Raw genomic sequence first — 22,422 nt, forward strand, 5'->3', positions numbered from 1 at the left:
GCTAGAGATCTGAAGAAAGAGGAGTGGTCACTAAATATAGTTCACACTGATATCCCTGCCACGAGAAACTTAGCTCACCTAAGAGGTATCATCCTACAGATTCTTTTTCTTAATTTTTCAAGAAATCCATAGTTTGATCTTTTAATCTGATTCCTGCCTTCCTTTTTGTTACTAGAAACTTTATAAACATAACCAATATATGGAAATAAGAGAAAATAGAAATATTAAATATTTATATACATACATCATATGCAAATATAAAATATATAACATGTATACTCAAATATAAAATGGTATATTATATATTCATATAAACTATATAACATACACACAAATATGTGGTATTCATATTTTATGTGTGATATAACTAGTATATTAGTCAAATTATATTAATTTATAATTATATCATATATAATTCACTTCATAACTTGCCCTTAGTTTTCATTAGAAACTTTATATACAATATCTAAAATATAACTATATTATATAAATTAGTTATATTATATATTATATATATAAAGTTTCTGGTGAAAACTGAAGACAAAAACTAAATTAAAAGACGTGTGCACGTGTGTACACTCTAAGATTAAACTACAGGAAAGGTGTCCACATTCATTAAAGGACATTTCTTTATCCAGGATTTCCTTATGTTAATGAAATACCAGTTACAGTTTCTACCCAGGAACACATATGAGCATATACATTCACATCTTTATATAAAATATTTTATAATAAAAGAGAAATAAAATTCAGATAGATTGTACAACTTTTTTTTTTGCCAGAAACAAAAAGTTTTATTATACACAGTAATTTAACAAGAAATCACAGCCACAGAGAGCACTGATTCCTCCTTTGGAAGCCACTGCCCCTCTTAATTAAGATGGGGGGGAGGTTTTATTCCACAGCAGCTTCGCAAAGTCTGGAGGCCAGAGGCCCCTCTCCCCAGGCCCTGCCCCTCTCGCCCCACCGAGGTCAGCCTAGATGTACTTGTACACTGGCTTGCTGGGCATGGTTTGCAGGCACAGGCTCACCGGGCACTTGTAGAAGTCGGGGAGCAGTGCCTCGCTGTAGCCCACCAGGAAGTACATCTTGGAGGGTGGCATGCGTTGCAGCAGCAGCAGGCAGATGCTTGGCCAGGCAGCCCGGGAAGGTGCCATACAGGAACCTTCGGAGTGTCATGGGGTGCAGAGCACCCCAGAAGTTCTCTGGGGCACATCAAGGAACCTTCTCCTTGAGAAACTAAACCAGAGGACAGATAAAGCCTAGAGAGATAAGTGGAACCAAATCAGACTGAGCTAGCTTTGGATTCCTACCCTTCATTCTGGTCTCCCTTACCCTTGGGGAGATAAATTTGGGTGTGGCTGTGGCCTTTGTGTCCTGAAGAGAGGTCTATAGCCACCCCTCACCCAATTCCCCCAGCTACCACCAGTGGGGGATGGTCCTCCCTTACTAAAGGAACTTTCCACAGTCAAATGGTGACCCCTCCCCCCATCAGTCTTCTATAAAAGTACCTGCCATTCTCCTGTTCGAGGAGATTTGGTACCTCTGAGCCATGTGCTTTGTGCCTATCTCCCCATGAGAAGTCCAAGGATTTCTTTGATGGTTTCCCTCCCCCCCGCCCTTCCCTTCCCTTGCTCCTAAATAAACTACCACCTTATTCTAACTACTTTTGTGTGCAAGAGGGTGTAATTCTTTAAAGAGGAATTCCTAAGAACCCCAATCCCTGACTAACCCATACCCCATTTCCCCCCATTACGGGAGGAGGAAGACGTCCTCCACCCTCCTCTCAGCAGCCCCCTCCTCTCCGTCCAGGTTACTCGTGTGCAGGGACAGCCAACCCTTGCAGTGCATGATGTAGTTGGGGAGGTGGGGGGGTAGGCTTGCTCAAAGGTCACCGGCTTGTCCCCTTCCCCTCTCCGACTGGGGCGCTTGGTTCTTACCGCAAACCCCTGTGATGTGGATGCCACGGCAGGCGGACAGCAGCTCTGGGACCCCATAGACGGCCACCCGCAGGCCGAACCAGCCGCCCCACAAGGGCGCCGCCATTTTGGGACGGCCGATTGTACAACTTTTAACACACCATTCTCATTGGAATTTCTCCTATACAGAATATTTCTATATTGCAAGCTATGCTTTTTGGTTTACTAGGAACAGTATGACTAGCAGAGTCTAGTATGACTAGCAGATTACAGCTCCTCTCTCATTGCTTCTTAGCTCACTGAATCTCTTTCCTCAGTTAAAATGGGAACTTCCTAACACTGCCCAGTATGTTGTCTCTAACTACCCTTGCAAGCATATAGGTTACAGGGTTCAAAGGATGAACAGGTTTATTTACAGCTCAAAGATAAACAAAAATCATATTAGAGATCACAGAAAATAGCAATACATGCCTGTGTGCAATGGTCCCCCATGGACTATTCAGTCTAAGTCACTAAGTATTCCCCTAAATAAAGATTCTAACAGGGAAAATATCTGAGGGTGGGGTTCTTCTCTGTGGACCCTTTAAGCATCTATAAAACATCTCTCCACATAAACTCATGCCTTCTGTTTCATCAATCTGCCACCTGTAGTTCTGCTCAGCTCTCAGCAGAAGAGACTTTCCTAGATAAATAGAAGTGGAAGGCTAGAAGAAAATTTTTGATTCAGCATGGTTTAGACTAGATGGCCTTTGATGTCCCTTCTAGCTTAGAGATTCTATGTTGCTGGGTTGTCACAGGTCATGGCTCCCCCATAGTTACTTCCTTGTCTTGACTTTCCTAATTGTAGCTCAAACATATCTCCAGGTCATATTGCCTCTATTTCTGAAGACTTTTCTTGTACTTCAATTTGTATGGCCTCTATTCTGATACAAGTCTGCTAGAGATGAGAAATACCCCTTTTCTTGCATCTATAAAAGCATGTTTCCCATCTTATCAGGATAATGATTTCATAATTTGATGTCTTTTCTCTACTCATCACGTGGTAGGGGTACCTTTCAGCTATGAGTCTAAAGGCTTAGAAGAGAACCCCAATCTCTCTTCCACTGCTCCTGACCCTCTGGGACAAGGGGGGGAGTTATTATTCAAATTACCCAAGGATGTATCCAAATGGGAGGGAAGGGGACTCACACAGAGACCCCAGCATTTCAGCATACTGAGAGAAAGTTTCATAGTCCCAAATACCCAGGCTTCCACCACTATTCCCCTATAGCTGTGTTTAAGTGGTAACTAACCTCTGCAACCTAACCTTTTTTTTTTTTTTTTTTGCGTTTCTCATTTTTATTCGACAGAAAAAGTCGCTCTTGCTGTACAGATTAAAAAAAAAACAAAATGCCTTTAAGAAACATGAAGAAAAGTTGGGGGGGAGGGGCCCATGGCCAATCTGGCTGGGGGGGGGGCGGCACATGGAGCTAACCTACTCATTGCAATCTAACCCTGCCCCCTGGGAGCTTGCCTATAGTTGTCTCCACCCAAGCTCCAAACCATCAGCCCCTGGTAAACTCAGGAGTCTGAGAGGGGTAAGAGGGCAGCTCCCTCCTGTCATCATGAACTCAAGGTTGGGGAACCCCAAAACTGTACCTTTCCCTACTCATACCCTCCCCACCCCAAACTGCAACCTAACCTTAAGAAAAGTATTTGGATAAGTTAATCATGGTTCTCTTTCCACAGAAATATTAGAGGAAGAAATTTGGTGAATGGAGCCAAATAGAGGGCATACAATCAAGTTGTGAGTAAAACCAGAAAATCATCTATTTCTTCTACCATACAAAGGTCCTGATAAGAAAGAAAAGAAAGGTGACCAGTTTTACCTTTGCACACCAGAATGGATTCCTTCAGTAGACTTTAAAGTGCTAATCATCAAATGAACCATTTGTCAAATGGAATTTTTTCTAAGTTTAGTTATCCTCCATATTTTCCCTTGTTGTTCAGTTGTTTCAGAAATGCCTGACTCTTCATGATTCCATTTAAGGTTTTCTTGGCAAAGATACTGGAATTGTCTGCCATTTCCTTCTCCAGCTCATTTTACAGATGAGGAAATTGAGGCAAATAGGTTTAAGTGACTTGCCATGGGTCACACAGCTAATAAGTGTCTGAGGCCAGATTTGAACTCAGAAAAATGAGTTTTCCTGACTCAACATCCAGCACTCTATCCACCGTACCACCTAATATTTGCTTTGGAATAAGGGGATAGACTTAGCATTTTCAGTTCTTAGCAAAATACCTCATATGTTGGCATCCAGAGAAAATCACCCAAGACCCTTGTTCTTTGGCAGAACCATAATTTCATTCATGTAGGTCTTCACTCCAGACAAAGCTAGTACTATATAGCAAGGTGACTGAGGCTTTGCCTCAGGCAATGAATTTAGAGGGAACTGATAGCCTTTACTGTCTTTCAGCCACATAGAAATAACAGGTCATGTGGGGGACATCAGGATTGCTTCATCAAGAAAGCAGTATTTTGGGGGCAGCTAGGGCTCAGTGGATAAATCACTGGTCTTGAATTCAGGAGGACCTGAGTTCAAATCCAGCCTCAGATATGTAACGATTGGAATGATGCCACCTGCTGGAGACTTACTGTAGAAGAGTTCCGCCCATGAAGCGAAGGTCTTTGAGGGCAAGACCAGGAGTCTTTTCTTTGGTGTCAGGAAGTGATGTGGGCTAGTGGGAGGAAGAAGGAAGAGACTGGCGGCTCGGTCTCACTCTCTTTCCTGAGGACGCTGGTGGAGAGGGGAGCTAGAAATGTGCTCTCCCTTTAATAGATAGGGATCTAGGCCTTCTCTCTTTACCAAACTCTTATTCTCCTTAATAAATGCTTAAAAGTCTAACTCTTGCTAAAGCTTATAATTTATTGGCAACCACTCATTGGATATTTTAGACAGACTGGCTAGAATTTTAGCCCTTAACAGATACTTGACACTTACTAGCTGTGTGACCCTGGGCAAGTCACTTAACCCTCATTGCCCTGAAAAAAAAAGCAGCATTTTAATTAAGTCTTAAGAGGAATGATAGGGGCATCTAGGTGACGCGGTGGATCGAGCACTGGCCTTGAATTCAGGAGGACCTGAGTTCAAATCGGGCCTCAGACACTTGACACTTACTAGCTGTGTGACCCTGGGCTATTCACTTAACCCTCATTGCCCAGCAAAAAAAAAAAAAAAAAAAGAGGAATGATAGGTTCCAAGACACAAAGATCTTCATCTTTGTTGGGTAGAGTCAAAACTGGCTACCTTTCTCACCTTTCTCATCAGCACCTTTGTATGGTTAAAAAAAAAATAGATCATTTGCTTGCTCTACTCACAAATTAGCTTTTTGTTCTCTACTTGGCTCCATTAAGCAAATATCGTCCTCCAATGAGATGAAGGGAAGAGCATCCCAGAGATGGGGTTGTTTTGTTGTTGTTGCTTGTCCTTCATTTTCCAAAAGGACCAATGACATCATGAGATGATGTCTTGACTTGCAAATGAATTGAATTTAAGTAAGACAGAGTTGCACAAAGCCATCTGCCTCACTCTCTCTTCCAGAGTCATCAAAGTCCAGTGGCAGAACAAAAATCAAAATGACTGGTCATGGCCTGGGATATATTCAATGATCTTGGCCTGTTCAATGTCTAACCAGATTCTAAGTGCTCCACAGTACCATCTTCAGCCCCCTTCATGGCTGTTGAAACAAATTGTTCTCCTCTACCCATTCTACCATAAAATCTAAGTGAAGGCACAATGGCAGAAGATGAAATGTTGGACATGAAGAATAGCAAGTAGACCAGTTTGGCTAGAACAAGATCATGAAATCATTGATTCAGAGCTGAAGGGGAATTTTAGGCATCGGGGCAACCTCCTCATTTTTCAATGAAGACACTAAAACCCAGAGAGGTTAGGTCACTTGCCCATAATCACACAGCTAGTGTGATCTCTGATACCAGGTCCCTCCTTAATCTGGGACTGCTATCCTATCCACCATTCTATATTAGAGTCATGATCAGCCTCAAAAAATGAGCTGTTCAAAAGACCTAGGTTCCAGCTCTCCGCCATTTCAGTTAGTAGTGTGGCTTTGGGAACCCACTTGACCTCTCTGGGTCTCCATTTTGTCATCCATAAAATGGAATTGGGGGATTGGATTGGGTAATCTCTAAAGACCTGTCTAGCTGTAGCCCTTAGACTCTGCTGAGAACTGAGAACCATGAACAGAGGAAAAACTGGGGACAGTGGAAGAGAAACAAGAAGAAGGCTATGTAAAGGGGCTAAATACACACTGTACAACTCCACACTCAAAGCTCACATGCTTTTTCATCAAAGAAGCTTCTTTGGCATGGCCTTTGAGTATCTGCTTTATCATCCTTCCACTGTGCTGTCCTATGGAAAGCAAGTAATTATAATATGGCAGACTCTACATAGCTTTGGAAGGGGAGGAGAGGGGATGCAGTAAGGGAAAGGGGAACGAATCAGGCAGCTATTCTGTCCCCATCCAATCTGTTCAATTTTAGGCAATCTGGAAGGTCATTCATCAACCCAACCTCTTCTTTGAAAGCTGTGACTAGCAGCCAGTTGGCCCTGGAAAAAGTTTTCTAACATCAGACTCAAAGCATGAGAGACTGAAGGAACTTCAGTAGCCATCTAGTCTAAACCACACCTGAATAAGACTCCCCTTCATGGTATTTCCAACATGGCTTGAAGATGGCCAGCTGGGCAAGACCCATTCTACAATCTCAGAAGGCCACCTATTTCAATTGTAAATAGCTCTAATGGTTAGGAAAGGTTTTTTTCTTTTCTTGCCTCAAGCCTAAATTTGCTTAGTCTCTTTCATCCTTCCTGCTTCTTATTGCTGACCTAAGGCATCCTCTCTTGTTCTATGTGGCCTTTTTTTGTTTTTGTTTTGTTTTTGTTTGTTGGTTTTTTGCAGGGCAATGGGGGTTAAGTGACTTGCCCAGGGTCACACAGCTAGTAAGTGTCAAGTGTCTGAGGCCGGATTTGAACTCTGGTCCTCCTGACTCCAGGGCCAGTGCTTTAGCCACTGCCACCTAACTGCCCCCCTATGTGGCCTTTTTTGACCTTAGGAATGAATATCCCCTAATCTGACCAATTAATCAGGAGCATATGATGGAAGGTCGATTAACTGCCCTTTAGAATTTGATAATTCAATGTTTTTAATTTGTTTGCCTGTCTGCTGGCACACTTGCCCTTCCATGTGACAATAAAAATTTTATATAGGACTTGTCTAAGCAAGCTGCAGAATATTAGGTGGTGCAATGGATAGAGTACTGGACTCAGAGCTAGGAAGGCCTTACTTTGAATACTGCCTCAGGCACTTACTAGTTGTGTGCCCCCCAGACACACATTTAACCTCTCAGCCTCGGTTTCTATCAGTAAAATGTGGATTTTCACAAAGTTGTGAAGATCAACTAGGATAACCTAAATAAAGTGCTTTGCAGACTTGAAGTACTATATAAATGTTAGTTATTATTATTAACTTCAATTGGATGGATGTCATGGACTGCCATTGAAAATGTCCAGAGTCGAGTTGGAGTGTTTTCTTTAAGGAACCACAAAGAGGTCTATATCACTTGGAATGAAGAGTGCATGGGGGAGGGGGGGAGAGGAGGCAGCAGGGTAAGGAGACTGGAAGATGGGTGGAGAGAGGGTTTTGAATGCTAAATAATTTTATATTTGATTTTGGAGGTGATAGGGAACACTGGAGTTTATGAGTAGGTGTGACATGATCCTGTCTTGCTTTATGACCATCATTTTGATAGCCGTGTTGTATAAAATGGAGTTGTGAGAGACTTGCAACAGGCAGACCAACCAGCACAGTATTGCAATAATCCAGGCTTACCATCCTCCTATCCCTCAGGCCTGAAAGCTTGGAAGCATCCCCAACTCCCCACTATCTCTCATTCCCCATATCCAATCCATTGCCATGGTCTGTCAATTTCACCTCTGCCATATCTCTCAAATACACACCCTTCTTTCCTCTGACACTGCCACCACTCTAGTGCAGGTCTCCATTGCTTTACACCTGGACTATTGTAATAGCCTCCTGGAGAGTCTACCTGCCTCGAGTCACTGCCCACTCCAATCCATCATCCATTTAGCCACCAAAGTAATTTTCCTAAAGTGTAGGTTCAAATACATCACCTCCCTTCTCAATAAACTCCAATGCTTCCTTATCACTTCCAGGATCAAATACAAAATGCCGTTTAGCATTCAAAGTCCTTAATAACCTGGTTCTCTCCTACCTCTTTCTAGTCTTCTTACACCTTATTCCTGGATTTACACTCTTCAGTTCTTCATTTAATCTCTAGGCTCTAGGCATTTTCTCTGGCTGTCCCCTATTCCTGGAACACTATCTCTCCTCAGCTATACTATTGGCTTCCCTGGTTTCCTTTAAGTCCCAACTAAAATCCCACCTTTTACTAGAAGTCTTCCCAAACCCCTCTTAATTCTAGTACCTTTCCTCTGCTAATTATTTGCAAGTTATCTTGGATATATCTTGCTTTGTACATATTTGTTTGCAAGTTGTCTCCCCCCTTAGATCATGAGTTCCTTGAGGGCAGGGACTTTTTTGGTATCCCTAATGCTTAACACAATGCCTGGCACATAGTAGAGGGTTCATCAAAGTTTATTAATTAATTGATTGCTAGTAGCGTGCCTGTCTTTCTACAACCCTTCCAATATTGACTATTCCCATCTTTTGTCATCTTTGCCAATTTGTTGGGCATAAGGTGAAACCTCAGAGTTGTTTTGATTTGCATTTTTCTTATTATAACAATTTGGAGCATTTTTTTCATATGTCTGTTAATATCCTATAATTCTTCCCAGACCATGTGCACACATTTTGTGGCTTTGGTTAAAAATTCTCCCCATAACCATAGACATGTGGGGTACCTGATCTGGTTCTCTTCTAATGTTTTTCTTTTTTCTTTCTTTTTTTGAGGCAATTGGGGTTAAGTGACTTGCCAAGGGTCACATAGCTATTAAGTGTCAAGTGTCTGAGGCCAGATTTGAACTCAGGTCCTCCTGACTCCAGGGCCACTGCTCTATCCACTGTGCCACATAGCTGCCCCTCTTCTAATTTTTTTTAATCCAGTCCCCTCATTTTATAGATAAAGCAACTGAGGCCCTCAGAGGTGAGATGGCTTATGCTAGGCCACACAGGAAGGAAGCAACAAAACTGGTATTCAAATCTACATCCTTTAGCCCCCAATCCAGGGTTCCTGTGTTGCTTCTATGGTCAGGTCACTGGTTTACTACCATTTCTGGTAGTAAACTTCTTTATATCGCTTCTTCCACACATCTAATAATCAATAATACCCTATGGTCTACTTACAATTGTTCTCTGTATTTGTGCCCAGAAGTTGCTTCCATGTATGAAAAGTTTTGTGGGTATGTGCAAATACATTCTTTCCCCCCATGTCCCCACCCCCACCCGGGAAATTGCTCTGTACATCATTATTCCTCTCCATTTTTCAACAGCATAGAAATCTTGGGACAATATAGAAGCTTACTGGGTAGAAGCTTACTGGGAAGCTAGGGGGCATAATGGATAGAGGGTGATGCCTGGCGTCAGGAAAACACATCCTGAGTTCACATCTGGTTCAGATCCTTACTAGCTCCGTGACCTGAGTAGGTCACTTAACCCTATTTGTTTGCCTCCATTTCCTCATCTGTTAAATGAGCTGGAGAAGGAAATGGCAAAGCACTCTGGTATCTTTGCCCAAATGGGGTCACAAAGAGTCAAAAACAATTCAAACTACTGAACAACAAAGCAGTTTATTAGTAGAGGTGAGAGGGTGCTAGGGGATGAGAGGATGAGGAGAGGAAAGAACAAAAACCTTTGGCTTAGTGTAGGAAAGGGTAGTAAATGATGGGATTGCATAGGTAAGATTAAGCAAGTCTTACATTAGGCTGAATGAAAATGCAAAGTCCTTTAAGCCAAAATTGAGTTGTTTGGTGTATTTTTCCAGGCTCAAATCTTCCCCCATTCCCCATCAATAATTTGTTAACAAACAATTGGGATTTGAGTCATAGTTACCACATCCCTGGAAGTTGTACTTCAGGGGTATCATGTGTAACAAATTAAGTCGAGCTAACTTGAGAATGAAGAGACCTCTTGTACCTGCTGAAGTGCATCCAAGTACTAAGACATAATTAATCTAAAACCCTGAGAACTGTTTCCAGACTCTGTGTAATCATTTTTCCAATTGCCTTGATTAAGAATTGATTTATATCAGTTTTTTTTTTAATTGGGGATACATTCACACTGCTATGAAAACAAGGGCATGTTCTCGTGCCAAAGCACTGTAAGAAATAAGGGGGGGCGGGAAGGGGATCTGAGATTTATGAAATCTGCTTCAGCTGAGGCCCCACATGATGTGGCCTTTTTTTTTTTTTTGTCAATGGACCATGGGGCATACAACCATAGAGTTGGAAGTTGCCTTACTTAGTCCAACACCCTCTCTTTTTACAAGTGAAGAAACTGGGGAAGCTAGGTGGCACAGTGGATGGAGCACCGGCCCTGGAATCAGGAGTACATGAGTTCAGATCCAGCCTCAGACACTTAACACTTACTAGCTGTGTGACCCTAAGCAAGTCACTTGGCCCCAATTGCCTCACCAAAAAAAAAAAAAAGTGAAGAAACTGAGAGCAGAAATGAAGTAACCTATGTCTTCTTTTTCCTTATTCTGTTACCTTTCAAAGGTATGTTTTAAAGTGAATTAATGATAGTATTTGCTAAAGACAAATGTTGGTGCTGGTTTGGGGGTTTTTTGTTGTTGTTTTTTTTTCAGAGAAAAAGTTGTGGCAACGTGGAAAGAGCATGAGACACCCTTGGAAAAAGAGAATTTTATAGGGTTTTTGTTTGTTTTGCTGCATGCAAACCTGCATTCATGTGGAATTCATCAATGAACATTAACTACCCACTATGTGACAGGCATTATGCCCTCATGGAGGTTACAATCTTTCTGGAAAAGCAAATAGCTTGAGTCTATGTGGCACAGTGGAAAAAGCTGTGGACTTGGAATTGGGGAACCAAGAGCTAACATCCATCCTCAATCAGAAACTTACTATGTGACCCTGGGTAAGTCACTTAACTTTTATGTGCCTCAGTTTCCTCATCTATAAAATAGGGGTAATAAAAGCACCTACCTCCCAAAGTTGTCATGAGGACCAAATGAAATAATATTTGTAAATGACTTTGAAAACCTTAAATGCTATAAATGCTAGTTGTTATTATATTGGCATATTATATGAGTATTATATATTATCCAAATAACATAAGCTTAGAACAATAAGAAAATGGGAGGGACAGCATAAAATATTTTTAAAAATTAAAGACATTTACTTTGGGTTTTAATTCTCCTTACACTATGAAATGAACATTAAAACTATCATCTCTTTGTATAAAATAAAGTTTTCTGGGAATTGAGAGCATGTGCAATATACCATATTCACTTCTCAGTCATATTGGACTTTGAAAATACAGGCTTTCATCTACTCAGTTCTGGGACTCTATCCTGAGGCTAAACTTGCCTCACTAGTTAATAAATGAAAAGTCACCTAGCCTACTGTAACTAGTTGGCTCCAGACCAAGTTTCATATTCCACTCACTGGCCCCACAGGTCTACCTGGCCATCTTCCCATTAGCGGTTGTTGTTGTTTATTGTTATTGTTTGGTGGTGGTGGTGGTGGTGGTGATGGTGGGAAGGTGGGGGGTTGTCGATGTTGTTCAGTTGTTTTCAGTAATGTCCAACTCTGGGGTTTTCTTGGCACAGATACTGGAGTTGTTTCTATTTCCTTCTCCGGATCATTTTACATATGAGGAAACTGAGACAAACAGGATTAAAAGACTTGCCTTAGGTCACACAGCTGGTGTCTGAGGCCAGACTAGAACTCAGGCTTTCCTGACCCCAGGCCAAGTGCTCTATCCACTGTGCCACCCAGCTGCCCTGTTGTTCACGATCTTCTCTGGAATAGCACCTTTCAGTCCTAACCTCCAGAAATCATAGCTTGTCTATCTCCTTTAGGAAGCTGGTTCATTCAGCTTTAGGACTCTAGCCTAGAACTGAGTTGTCCTAATTGGTGAGTGAAGGCAAACTCACCTAATGAACTATCCAAATATCTTGCTGAAGACTCTGCCACTTCGACATATTGGCACTCCTAAGCCCACTTTTCACTTCTTGCTCTAAGAATAATAATCAAATCAATGCTAGTATTGCTACTGGAAAGGGCATGACAACCAATCACACTCACGAACCCGTCACTTCCCAGACCAAAACACCCTTTCCTGGTGACCATTTCCCTATTTTTGTTGTCTCTCCCTATCAAAATGAAAGCTCTTAATCTTATTTTTGTTTTGGATCCCTAGAGCATCGCAAAATGCCTGACACATAGTAGGTGTTTAATAAATGCTTTGTTGTTCATTCATTCAGTTATGTTAAAAACACATGTGGGGGCAGCTAGGTGGCACAGTGGATAGAGCACCGGCCCTGGAGTCAGGAGTACCTGAGTTCAAATCTGGCCTCAGACACTTGACACTTACTAGCTGTGTGACCCTGGGCAAGTCACTTAACCCCTATTTCCTCACTAAAAAAAAAAAAAAAAAAAAAAAGAATTAAAAAAAAAACCACATGTGCACTTTTATTAAGCACCTATTATGTACTAGGCACTATATTGCATATTTTATATTATGTCATTTGATCCTCACAACACCCCTGGAAGTTAGGTGTTATTATTATCCCCATGTTACAGTTGAGGAAACTGAGACTGACAGAGGTTAAGTGACTTGCCCGGGATCACACATGTTAGTCCCTAATGTGTTCTAACACAGCCCTGTGACCAGGGCAAACTGCATGAAATGTACCCTTAATAAATGTGGCGGACAAGTTCAAAACAGGTGCTGATCTGCACTGTCAGAGGTAATTCCTTCAACGGGAGTTCCCTGCACCAACAAAATCAGTTTCCAGACCCTCTGCAAATCTTTTTATTTAGGTTTTAATCTAATTTTTCTATGCTGTTCAAGGACTGCAGGTGCTTTCTAAATTTTGGTAGCCTGGGACAAAGCCCCAGTTACCCCCACTCTAGTTACTGTCCTGTGTCATATAATAAGGACCATCCCTTGCACTCATGATGTTAGAAGAACAGTGAATTCTATCAAGCTAAATCATTCTGTTAATGGGAGAACATTAGTAACAAAGCTAGGTCAAAGATATATTAAATCAAGTAAAATACCTCATATTCCCCAGTGATGAGATGATCTCACCCATGCTGATGACTTTTGTAAGATGGCATGTGAAACATTGAAATGAAGAAAGCGGGGGGGGGGGGGGGGGAGGGGACCATCACATATTTTGTCTAAACTGATTGAGTCATCAGGCTAAAATGTTAAATATAACAGTGATCTAAATGAAGTCACTTGACCAGTCCCTGAAAACTGTAATGAATGATGCAATTTGACCGAAAGTAGAAATTACCTCATTCTATTGAAAAATACCTAACATTCTTTAGGAACTTACCAGCTACCAATACCCCCAAACAAACACACACCCAATCTCCAGTAAACTGAGCAGTATACTAATCATTCGTTACATAAAATTGTAGTGTTGACTTTAAGAGGTTCTGGCTTCACCTAGATAAGCTTTCATAAAGTTAATTTATACAAATTACTCTCATATTATTCAAAGGTAATATTCAGAGTTAATATGGACCTCAGTCATCTGAGGCAGGAGGATGGGTGGGGATCTTTGTGCCAAATCTCTCTCTTATTAAGGGTAGGATATCCAGAAAATATGGGCAACCAACACAGAAATACTTAAAACTGAAAAACATTCCCCAAGTCATAAGTGGTCAAAGGATATTAACAAACAGTTCTTAAAAGAAGAACTGAAAGCTGTTAACAACCATAGAAAAGAATGCTCTAAGTCACTAATAATAAGAGAAATAGAAACCAAACCAATTCTTCAGTTTCATCTCACACTCAAAAAATCAACAAAGATGACATAAGATTGTAACAGTCAACAAGGAGAAGTTGAAAGAGTTTTGGAAAGACAGATCCAAATTAGATGATAGATGATGATGAGAGAGAGAGATGAGAGAGAGAGAGAGAGAGAGAGAGAGAGAGAGAGAGAGAGAGAGAGAGAGAGAGAGAGAGAGAGAGAGAGAGATGGGTGACGTTCTCTGGAAAACAATTTGCTAAGAAAGTTACTAAAATGTCCTTACTCTTCCAATCCAAATACCTCCCTCTCCCCACCCTACCCCACCCCTGCCCCTGGTGCTAGGCACATTCCCTTAGGAAGTCCATAATGGAAAAAACACAAATATTTCTATTTTATATGTTCATAGTAGCAAAGAACTAGAAATAAAGTTGATGCCCACTGATTGGAGAATGGCTAGTAAAGTTGTAGTATATGAATGTAATGGAACATTATTACTGGACTTAAAGAAATGATGAATAAGATAAACATAAAGGAACATAAGATGACATATATGAATTGATGGAAAGTGAAGTAAGCCAGAAGTGTCAAACATGTGGGCCCTTGGGTATTAATTAAAAAAAAAAAGAAATCTATCAACATGTGTGGTTTTCCAAGTCAAAATGGAGCCCACAATGATCCTTATTAATGGTTTAGTGGCCCCATTTCTACTTCAGTTTGACACCACTAAAGTGTATAGGACCAATAAAACAATATATAAAATGACCTCAATACTGTGAATGTGATGGACAAGAACAAAATAATTGGAACTGAATGCTGTAAATTATAATGACCAAGGTTGGCCCCAAAGAACTAAGAATGTATCTCTCTTCCTTCTTTGCTATAATAGCAGGGCTATGGGTATGGAACACTACAAATACTATAAAGCTTTTTCAATAAATTGGTTAGTTTGGGGGGATTGTTTGGGTTTTGTTGGGTTTTTTGGGGGGGTGTGGGACAGGGTGGGTTAAATGACTTGCCCAGGGTCACACAGCTAGTAAGTGTCAAGTGTCTAAGGCCAGATTTGAACTCAGGTGCTCCTGAATCCAGGACTGGTGCTTTATCCACTTTGCCACCTAGCTGCCCCGCATTGGTTAGTTTTAATGAATGTATTGAGGTTTTTTTCCTCTTTTTTATTCTTTGTTAAATGAGATTGCTTTCTATTGGGGAGAGGGGAGTACATTGGGAAATGTAGGTTTTATATATATATATATATACATACATACATACATACATATATATATATCTCAGTAAAAAAAATCACCTTTTTTTCCCAAAAAGAAAGAATCTCCAATCTTTGCATTTAAAAGGATCCCCAATACAAAACATTTCACAAGTGGTTATTCAGCCTTTACTTAAAATGGTTTAGCAGATTGAGCACTTGACTGGGAATCAGGAGGCCTTGGGTTTCAAATCCTGCTTCAGACAAATCTTTGCTATAAGACCCTGGGCAAGTCATCTAACTTCTCTGTGCCTTCGTGTCTTCATTTACAAATGGTGGAGTTGGACTCAGTGGCCCCTAAGATCCCTTCCAGTTCTAAATATCTTATCCTATGAAGCTCAAGTGGAAGAAAACCCACCACCTCCTTTGACAGCCCATCTGATTTTGGAATCACTCTAACTTGGGGGAAGTTTTCTCTCATATCAAGCCTAAATTATCCCCTTCACAACTTCTAGTCATTGCTCCTGGTTCTGTGATGTGGGGCAGAGCAAATCTAATCCTCTTCAAAAACTTGAAGAAAACTAGCATGTGCTTCTTCTCCGGGATACAAAAATTCCCATTTCCAGGCAAAACGACCCCAGTTCCTTTAAGCAGCCCTCATAAGACATAAGCCCAAGGCTCTTCAAAGAACTGGCTACCCTCTTCTGGACACTCTCTACTTTATCCATGTCCTCCCTAAATCTTTCAAGTGTAGCACACCTCACATTGTCAACTGGAGGTTAAGGAAGGGGCAGGAGCTGCAGGGTAAGGAATACAGGTGGGAGGAGAGGACAAACACCCAATAAGTAAAACTCCTCTCCCACCTTCAAAATCCCCATATATCCCCAGAAAGACAGTTAAGGGAGGGTGTTTTGTGATTCTACCCAAATGGCTATAATGGGATAGACTGAGCTAATTCTGCAAAGCCAGACATTTCTGTCGAAAAGCTTCAGTTAGTGAGAGAAGGATGAAATCATGGACTCTCTCCTGAATTTCAGACATCTGGTAGCCACAACTTAAATGCTAAAATAATAGTGGTAATTATGAGATAATAGCAATAAATGATGTTGAGCTGTATGTAAGGGCTGTGAGGTTTAGAGACACTTGGTGAAAATTGCCATTGTTGAGACCTGTTTAGAATTCATAATTTTTTATCAGTCAACCAAATCACAGCCTTTTGATAGGAAAAAAAATCATTTGAGAGCACATAGGAAAGAAAGAGACATCTTTCTACAAAGACCTTAAGCAAAAAGGGTCTAAAATTGTCTGGGCAATAAGACTGAGTATTGTATAAGCACTGTATAAATAATCGGGATTTCCTTTAGAAACATTTAACCTTTTAAAAAAAAAAAAGGAGAGTAATTTGTATAGTAAGGACTGTTCTACTCACTTTGCTCTCCTCTTCTCCCTCAGGGACCACAAGAAGTTAACTAAGTGCTTTTAAACCACATTTTCCCTGCTGGACTGTCCAAAGAAAACCTAAATATGTTTAAAGTACTGTAATTGTCTTTAGAAAACACTGTCTAAAAAAAGTCTTTCCTTAATGTATGGTTTTACAAATTCTCTAGCAGGAAAAAGGAAGGAAAACCAAAATTTCACATCTAAAGGCAACTAAAGGCAGAAAAATTATGCCTTTCAGATACCAAGCACTCAGTTTGTGACAATTCTGACCTATGAGGTCACTATAAAAAAGACAAATGTTACTATTTCAGTTTTCACATGACAATAACTAAACCACTACATATGTTCTTATGGGTTGTAAAGATATCCTCCAGTGGCTCAGCTCTGGGTAAAGTTACCTCATTCTCTCTCTCTCTCTCTCTCTCTCTCTCTCTCTCTCTCTCTCTCTCTCTCTCTCTCTCTCTCTCTCTGTGTGTGTGTGTGTGTGTGTGTGTGTCTGTCTGTCTGTCTGTCTGTCTGTCTCTGTGTCTCTCTGTTTCTCTCTTTCTTTGTTCAAAGAGCAGAAAAAGATCCCTTATTTCTAATTATTTCAATATGTTGGTAAATGAAACTTACTCTGGAGCTAACAATCTATTCCATGGCCAACTTGGCAGAGTTTCAAGGAACAAAGCACAATCAAACCTACCATAGGACCTGTTTGTTCTAAAGAGGTCAGAAGGAGAATTCCCACCATGCTTTGCTGTCATGGAGGAGTCTCTTACGTGTCAGGCTCAGTGCCTCACACTCAAGCACAGGAAAACAGGATGCAAGCACAACTGGATGAACTTGAGGAAAACTAGGGAGCTTCTGGGGCTTGAAGTAGCCACCTGAATCTTGCAAGGAATCAGAAAAGCACCCCAAGCACCTCAGAGGTCATCTTGCCTACCTTTCCAAGGAGGTACACAAGAGTTCTGGAGATTGGCTACAAATGGTACTGAAGAAGCCAGTCCCCACATTCCAGGAGAGCTCCTGTTCCAACAGAATCTCAGGGGTAAAAAAAGCTGTGGCAAATTTCACTGCAAGGCTAGCCAATGAACCTGCAACAACACTATAAAGCCCAGGTCTCCCAGACTCCACAGATGCCACCAGGAAGCTAACAAAAATTAACTCTAATAAAAATAACAACCAACATTCATGGTTAAGTGACTTGCCCAAAGTCACACAGCTGATGTCTGAGTCTTGATTTGAATTCAGATCTTCCTGACTCAAGTCATGTCTAATTTTATGACCTCATTTGAGGTTTTTGTGGCAAAGATATTGGAATAGGTTTTTCTTAGAAAAGATCCTAGGGTAGTTTGTCATTTCCTTCCCCAGGTTGTTTGACAGATGAGGAACCTGAGACAAAGAAGGTTAAGTGACTTGCCCAGGGTCACACAGCTGTTCAGTATCTGAGGCCAGATTTGAACTCGTCTTCATGATTCCAGGCCCGGCACTCTATCCACTGTGCCACGTAGCCTCGTCAGGAAGCTTAGATTTAATCAAGTAACTATATCCGTGATAATTTGAGGAGTGACAGCATGAGGAAATCAGGGAAGATTTCTACAGAACATGAGGAACTAAATCTTGAAGGAAGCTAAATTTAGATGTGAAGACATGGAAGGAGTGGTGTGCACCAGGAATGGGAGAAAGCCTTTCCAAAGACAGTGTGGCAAGAGATGGAATAGAAAGTTAAGGAAGAGTAAAAGGGCAATTTGTCTGAAATGTAGAGTGTGCGATATTGAATAATATGAAATAAGCTAGAAATGTCAGCTGAAGCCAGAAAATGATGAAAGGGTAGGTGTATTCCTACCTGGCAATGCTGCCATCCTCATACATTTGTGTCTGGGGAGGAAAATGTCACATACCAGCCAATTTGTAATGAAATGATCACTCCCTCCTCTGAATCGATTATCCCTACCACATTTGGGGCTTAATCATATACCTTCACTAAGAAATTCACCAGCCAAAATTCCACCTTCTACCGCAAGTCTTCCCCCACTCCACTTAATTCTAGTGTCTTATAATCCAGTGATTAGCTCCAATTTATCCTGTTGTAGTGATAGCCTAAAAATAATACAAACTCAGAAAGAAGCATCTAGCCTATTGGGTAGATTTCTTGAAAGACACAGGTCACACAGGGGCGCAAAAAAAAACATGAATGGATTGTAATTTATACTCATGGAAGGAGGCAAAGGGGAACAGTGCCAAGGGCCCTAGAGTCAATGAATTCATTTTCAAATCCCACTTCAGACATCTACTTCCTGTGTCGCCATAGGAGGCAGATCACGTCTCCTCCCCGGGCCTCAGTTTCCTCAGATCTAAAATGAGTGTTGGAGCTGACGGTCAGTATGACGCCTTTATAGCCATGAACTAACGCAACCACCAAACAATCAAAAATGTGAGATGAGTCTGATGAAGTGGCCCCTAAAATATACTGCTAGATCCAAATAAGACCCAACTCTTTTAGCTAAGACTATATTTCACCCTGAAGAGCTTGTTTTTGGTCTAAATCTTGATGTTATATGGTTGTCTTTCAGATTGCTCATCTGGTCTGGCTCCAGTGTTCAAGTCTTTCCTGAAATGCTCCCACTTTGGGCCCAATCCATCAGAATATACTTTCCCTTGAGGGTGGTTCTCAGGAGCTCACAAGATAACAACTAACAAAATGTTTTTCAGAGGACCTTAGAACATTATCTTGCACCTCAAATAGCATACATGGCATTTAGCTTCTTCCCTTTTTTGGGGGGACTAAGTGGAAGAAGAAGAAGGTCCTACAGCAGGTATGATCCAAGATCCATGAGGAAGATTTTTTTTTATGTAGGTGAGCATTGCAGTGCCTCTCAAATTGTGCCATGCAGACACCTGTGCAGCCTGTTCTCTCAATACTTCATCTACCATGCCCCAGATCTTCATCCTGAAATCTCACACTAGCATTCACATATTAAAATACCCTCATAGGGGCAGCTAGGTGGCACAGTGGATAGAGCACCGGCTGGATTCAGGAGGACCTGAGTTCAAATTCGGTCTCAGACACTTAACACTTACTAGCTGTGTGACCCTGGGCAAGTCACTTAACCCCAATTGCCTCACCAGAAAAAAAAAAAAGAGTACCCTCATAGCACCTATCCCTCAGGATTGTTACAAGCATCAAAAGAGATAATATTTATAAAGCACTTAAAACAGTGCCTGACACACAGTAAGTGTTTAAAAATGCTTGTGAAGCTTAAACTGAAAGAGCCAGCCTACAATGGCCCTTGGGCGACTTGTCAAGGACTTCAAACTCCTTGATGTCAGAAATCATGACTTCTATGTCTTTTCCAATGACCGTAGCACTTAAATAGTTACAATAGGTAGTTGCCAAAGCAATGGCTTTTCCAGAGCCCTTTGTTGAAGTCTTAAATAAAGTTGTGTGACTTGATTGAATAAAAACAGACTTCAATAAATCTGGTAACTCTTAGATATAGCCCAGCACTCTAACCCAGGAGCCCTGGGAATCACAGTGTTCTCCCCACCCCTAACCCTACACTGCTTATCCTGCTTCTGGCTGGGCTGCTGCAGCCATCATCCAGGGGAGAAAATTCTATGGAGAATGTACCCAGCACCAACCATTGACCCACTGCCACTGATACACAGGACAACCAAGTCAGCTCATCTAAAGAAGCAAGGTACACTGAAGGAGAGACAGGTGTCAGGCAAGTCAACCCACTAATACCACCTTGACCACTCCCCTCATGTCCTAATGGAGTGTGAGATTTAAAATTGGATATTAGATCATAAATCTCCCCTACTTAACCCTTCCCTTAATTTATCTCCCAGACTAGTAAATGGAAGAAGCTTCTGGTTTTCTAGATAGAGCCTTTATTGTATACAAGGTGTTGTTGATTAGAAGGATAGGAAAATAGAAATACAGTACAAATCGTCTTAAATCTAGGCTTAGTCTATATTCCTTATAAAAACTCACCAAACCGATTTAGGCCACCTTTGGAGTGAGTCAGACCGTCTGTGCTGCGCTATCAGGAGTCCCGCCAAGCCGGTAAAAAAAAGGCTACTCCTCCTCAAGCTGTTTTTGGAAGCTTATTTATAGATCTGGAACAGAGGCGGTCCTTACACACTGCTTCAAGGTTATTGGTTGGCATCATCCAAATCCATTGTCTTTGAAGGTGTTCTCAAGTTGAGTTCACAGTCTAGTTTCTGAGAATTACACCTTCTTAAGGGATAGCCAGGTATGATCACAATCCAATTAACTTGATACAATCCAATTAACTTGAAGTAGGCTTAATCAGCAGTCAATCACTCTCACTTGATTTAATCAGTCTTGATTAATCTCCAGGTGGGTCTTTGAGTATCTGCTAAATCCCATTATTTCATCACATTCCCCCCTTTGTTTCTTCTAGGAAGAGGTGTTCCTTGATGAAACAGTAAAAAATAATTAAGTCTTTGGAAGTCTTTTCTCAGTTCTCTTGTCTTCTTGGAGTGGTAAGATGTCATCAGGAGGAAGCTGGATTCTGGTCTGGAAAGCTGGATTCTTCTTCTTTAACTGAATTGCTGGATTTTTTACTAAACCTTAGCATAGCGTTGTCAATGATCAAATTTAGTACATTCCATTACATTCCCTCCTTTATATAATAGAGAGTTGAGGTAGTTATGCAATCTATAACACTTCTTACCACCATGTGTTTGGATCAAAGCCAAATTTAGTAACGTGTTTATGTCACCTGAAAATGTTATGGAAAGGTTATCATACCACATCTCATGGTTTCGAGACATCCAGTAGGCCATAGGTGGATGGATTCTGACTATGCCATCAGACTTAGTGAAAGAAAAAGAAAACTTTTAGAAGGGAGAGAGGAAGAAACTGGACTGTGTCCAGCAATTGTGGTCTATATAGTTGCCATCATAAGCAAACCATAGACTTACATGTACCTGTCTCTCCTCCTGTTGTACATATATTCTCTACAGGGCCTATATCAAACTCATTGTAAGAGCAGTTAGTCTCTGAGATGATAAGTTTCCATAATTCATAAATCTCATATTAATTTCACCAAAGACAGTATGATGGTAAAAATGCATGTTATGCTGCATAACTGATGATGTACTTGTAATATATACAATAATTCCAAACCATACCCACAATGTACATAGTCACAATGACATGTAAATGATATATGAATGTAAATGACTGATAATATTAGACATTATTACATAATTTTTTAGCAAGTAAACACATTATCTTATACATGAATTCTCTATCTAGTATGACAGTAACAGATACTTAAAGTGATAAACAATTTCATCAAAAAGAAATGAGTCAATATTCAATATGTCCATTGATAAATCAAGCAATAGGTTTTAAACATAATACCATAAACAGACTCATTAAACTCATGGTTCAAAAAACAAACAAACAAAAAAAACAGTTTACCTGCAGAAGGAAAAGCTTGTTAAGGTTAAAGTATTTAAGCAGTCAGAATTTGGGGTATGCCACATTGTTTCAACTGGTTCTCCAATTCTGTGCATGTCAAAGTGGCAGGGGTTTCTGAATTGTCATTAATTTTTCTAATGCTATCATAATGTTCTTTATGGTAGAAAATGTGGAGTTCTGTAGCATCAGTTTTGTCTGTGCCACTGATTTTCAATAAAGGCTGATTTAATTGATGAACCACAACATTCAGCTGATGCTGCTTAGCAAATGCTACAATTGTATCATTTCCTCCCCACTTTCCAAATTTCTTTAATTCATCAACATATTCTTCAAAAGGGGAGTCATTTACTATAAAAGACTCAAACTCTTGTCTATGGTTAATCATATAAGAAGCAGCTTCTTGTCTGTGTCTGAGATGATTTCTACAGTGACCTTCTAGCTG

The 22,422-nt window shown here is 40.7% G+C and overlaps 1 pseudogene; it reads right to left on the bottom strand.

Annotated features, from left to right (window-relative positions):
• Positions 1–977: 977 nt before the first annotated feature.
• Positions 978–2,046, bottom strand: LOC122738979 (annotated as a pseudogene).
• Positions 2,047–22,422: the final 20,376 nt, after the last annotated feature.

This window comes from Dromiciops gliroides, chromosome 2 (genome assembly GCF_019393635.1).
Source record: "Dromiciops gliroides isolate mDroGli1 chromosome 2, mDroGli1.pri, whole genome shotgun sequence".
NCBI lineage: Eukaryota > Metazoa > Chordata > Mammalia > Microbiotheria > Microbiotheriidae > Dromiciops > Dromiciops gliroides.